The sequence below is a fragment of the Rhagoletis zephyria genome, unplaced genomic scaffold (assembly GCF_001687245.7).
Source record: "Rhagoletis zephyria isolate East Lansing unplaced genomic scaffold, Rhagoletis_zephyria_1.1 Rzeph_scaffold_02897, whole genome shotgun sequence".
Lineage (NCBI taxonomy): Eukaryota > Metazoa > Arthropoda > Insecta > Diptera > Tephritidae > Rhagoletis > Rhagoletis zephyria.
The window spans coordinates 56,249-61,018 of record NW_016159981.1 but is presented as its reverse complement, the minus strand read 5'-3'; positions in this window follow the sequence as shown (position 1 = coordinate 61,018).

Genomic DNA, 4,770 nt, shown 5'->3' with positions numbered 1-4,770 from the left:
TACCCTGCAGTGAAAAGCCAAACCAGTTAGAAAAAATACTAGTTCATTAACTAGTATGTGCCTACCAGTTCGACAATTTCGAAGAACTTAGGCGATCAGCGACATCTGCCTTTGAATTGCCAAAGCCAAAAATAAAACGCAATTAATTGCTTTTCTTACAAATGTCGGCTGTGGCGTCACGTGAAGACTACTGGTTCTGGTTCTGAAATCGCAGGTTCGGGGCCGCTTGGAGGTGGTTAAGATTTTTAAAGTTAAATAAATGTAAGTAAAAATAATTTATTCAATTTATAAATAAACAACAAATTTAAAAATCTAATTGCATTGCAAAAAAACATTTAGGAAGAAATGTTTGTGCTATAAAAACAAAGAAAGTAAACAAAAATACTTTTTTTATTAAATTTAAATGTTACAATAAACAGCCTAAACAAAAAAATTGATTTATAAAAAATAAAAATAAAATAAAAAATAGAAAATAAAAAATAAAAAATACCACAAATGGCAATAACGCAAAATTTGCTTTTTTTTCACTTTTAAATCGGAAATAATACCAAAATCTGAGTTTTGCAATATTTCCAACATAAGTGGGAAATAAAACCAATTTTGGCTTTTTCCCATTGCTTATTTATACTATTTGTAGCAAAAACAGTTTACTGACAGAAGCAAAAGGAACTTTGTTTATTTCAAAAATACAATTAAACATAAGATGTGATATAATTCATATGAGTACAGTAATATTCACAAGATATTTTTATTTTTCAAATATACAATTAAACAAAAAGGGTGATATAATTCATATGAATAATATAATGTTCACAAAACCTTTTTACTTATGAAAAGTCTAACAAAATATAGGGAAAGTGTCTTTAATAACTGCTCGGCAAATTGGACATAGCGCTTTTGTGTGATTTTTATCTGCACGCTCTTTAATAAGTTGAAAACATTGCTGGAAAACCTTAAAGTGTTTGCATGGAATCATGATGCAATAAACAGGTGAAGTAATAAAGCAGCTTTCTCGCTTTATTTTCTGACATTCGGCTGCCTTATAGTCAAATTTTATATATAGTAAGGTATATATAAATGGCTTTGTAAAAAAGGGGCGTGGCACATCCCATAGGCGTGGAACACATCACACCACAAATGGCGGTAACGCAAAATTTGCTTGATTTCACTTTTAAATGGGAAATAATACCAAAATCTGACGTTGGAAATAAAACCATTTTTTGCTTATTTCCCATTGCTTATTTATACTATTTGTAACAAAAACAGTTTACTGACAGAAGGAAAAGGAACTTTGTTTATTACAAAAATACAATTAAACAAAAAATGTGATATATGAATAAAGTAATATTCACAAAATATTTTTATTTATGAAAAGTCTAACAAAATATAGGGAAAGTGTCTTTAATAACTGCTCGGAAAATTGGACATAGCGCTTTTGTGTGAATTTTATCAGCACGCTCTTTAATATGTTGAAAACATTGCTGGAAACCTTAAAATGTTTGCATGGAATCATGACGCAATAAACAGGTGAAGTAATAAAATAGCTTTCCCACTTTACCCTGACGGAAACCAACTATCTGATCAACTAATTGAAAGAGTACTTTAAAACAAATGCAATGAGTAAATGTTTCGAATTTCGATACTTTTTTTACTCAAAGAAACGATTTGTGTTTTGGAAGTATGAAAAAGCATCAGTGAAGTCCAGAGCGCAAGCGTATTCAAAAGAAACATACTGGCTTTGAAGTTGTGTAACCCAAATTCATTTTAAAGTACAGTGAAACCCGCTTAAGTACCCCCCCCGCTTAAGTACCTAACCGCTTAAGTAACCAACATTTTTGGACACCGTGAATTTTTTAATATAATCTGAAGAAAATCCCTCTCTTAAGTACCTCCCCGCTTATTTACCCAACCCGCCTAAGTACCTCCTTTTTTCGTGCCTCATTTACAATATTACTTATTATTTTCCGGATTTTAAGTTCTCTTTTAAAGTTCCTTAAAATATTTACGTATTTTGAAATTCAGTAGCAGCGCTACACACCTTCGGTAAAAAAAATTCTAAAAAATCAACGGTAACTTTTAGCCACTTGAAANATACCCTGCAGTGAAAAGCCAAACCAGTTAGAAAAAATACTAGTTCATTAACTAGTATGTGCCTACCAGTTCGACAATTTCGAAGAACTTAGGCGATCAGCGACATCTGCCTTTGAATTGCCAAAGCCAAAAATAAAACGCAATTAATTGCTTTTCTTACAAATGTCGGCTGTGGCGTCACGTGAAGACTACTGGTTCTGGTTCTGAAATCGCAGGTTCGGGGCCGCTTGGAGGTGGTTAAGATTTTTAAAGTTAAATAAATGTAAGTAAAAATAATTTATTCAATTTATAAATAAACAACAAATTTAAAAATCTAATTGCATTGCAAAAAAACATTTAGGAAGAAATGTTTGTGCTATAAAAACAAAGAAAGTAAACAAAAATACTTTTTTTATTAAATTTAAATGTTACAATAAACAGCCTAAACAAAAAAATTGATTTATAAAAAATAAAAATAAAATAAAAAATAGAAAATAAAAAATAAAAAATACCACAAATGGCAATAACGCAAAATTTGCTTTTTTTTCACTTTTAAATCGGAAATAATACCAAAATCTGAGTTTTGCAATATTTCCAACATAAGTGGGAAATAAAACCAATTTTGGCTTTTTCCCATTGCTTATTTATACTATTTGTAGCAAAAACAGTTTACTGACAGAAGCAAAAGGAACTTTGTTTATTTCAAAAATACAATTAAACATAAGATGTGATATAATTCATATGAGTACAGTAATATTCACAAGATATTTTTATTTTTCAAATATACAATTAAACAAAAAGGGTGATATAATTCATATGAATAATATAATGTTCACAAAACCTTTTTACTTATGAAAAGTCTAACAAAATATAGGGAAAGTGTCTTTAATAACTGCTCGGCAAATTGGACATAGCGCTTTTGTGTGATTTTTATCTGCACGCTCTTTAATAAGTTGAAAACATTGCTGGAAAACCTTAAAGTGTTTGCATGGAATCATGATGCAATAAACAGGTGAAGTAATAAAGCAGCTTTCTCGCTTTATTTTCTGACATTCGGCTGCCTTATAGTCAAATTTTATATATAGTAAGGTATATATAAATGGCTTTGTAAAAAAGGGGCGTGGCACATCCCATAGGCGTGGAACACATCACACCACAAATGGCGGTAACGCAAAATTTGCTTGATTTCACTTTTAAATGGGAAATAATACCAAAATCTGACGTTGGAAATAAAACCATTTTTTGCTTATTTCCCATTGCTTATTTATACTATTTGTAACAAAAACAGTTTACTGACAGAAGGAAAAGGAACTTTGTTTATTACAAAAATACAATTAAACAAAAAATGTGATATATGAATAAAGTAATATTCACAAAATATTTTTATTTATGAAAAGTCTAACAAAATATAGGGAAAGTGTCTTTAATAACTGCTCGGAAAATTGGACATAGCGCTTTTGTGTGAATTTTATCAGCACGCTCTTTAATATGTTGAAAACATTGCTGGAAACCTTAAAATGTTTGCATGGAATCATGACGCAATAAACAGGTGAAGTAATAAAATAGCTTTCCCACTTTACCCTGACGGAAACCAACTATCTGATCAACTAATTGAAAGAGTACTTTAAAACAAATGCAATGAGTAAATGTTTCGAATTTCGATACTTTTTTTACTCAAAGAAACGATTTGTGTTTTGGAAGTATGAAAAAGCATCAGTGAAGTCCAGAGCGCAAGCGTATTCAAAAGAAACATACTGGCTTTGAAGTTGTGTAACCCAAATTCATTTTAAAGTACAGTGAAACCCGCTTAAGTACCCCCCCCGCTTAAGTACCTAACCGCTTAAGTAACCAACATTTTTGGACACCGTGAATTTTTTAATATAATCTGAAGAAAATCCCTCTCTTAAGTACCTCCCCGCTTATTTACCCAACCCGCCTAAGTACCTCCTTTTTTCGTGCCTCATTTACAATATTACTTATTATTTTCCGGATTTTAAGTTCTCTTTTAAAGTTCCTTAAAATATTTACGTATTTTGAAATTCAGTAGCAGCGCTACACACCTTCGGTAAAAAAAATTCTAAAAAATCAACGGTAACTTTTAGCCACTTGAAACTTGCACATTATTACACTAATATTGAATGGGCTATAAAACTGTATACTCAAAATATACTTCTGAGAAAAAAGTTTGAAGCTATGATGATTTTTTTTTAAGTATTCTACAAAATCTTAAGCTTAGGTTTTTATGGTATTTCTGAGGGATTGAACTGCATTTTAATTGAAAAATCTTAAACTATATATATATATATATACAGTGCCGGACAAAAGTAATGGCACAGAGAATTTTTCGCAATATATGCAAAGTGTTTTATTCTAATTTATTTTCAATATTTTTTAATAAAAATATAGTTCGTACTTCACCAAAAAACATAAAAACAAAATCTCTAAACTTTGTGCAAAACTCAGGAAAATCCAATAAATTTGCATACTAATTTGCCACTTCTTATTCAGATTTTTTAGAGAAATTCTAAGTATGTAGTTTTATAGCCCAACTAATTTTAGTATAACAAAGTGCAAGTTTGAAATATCTAAAAAATTGCGTTGATTTTTGGACATTTTTTTAGTAGAAGGTGTTGCTCATTTTCTCCATACAAAAAATAATTGTCGAACATACTTTGTACGGAAGAACCTGACTGAAAAAAA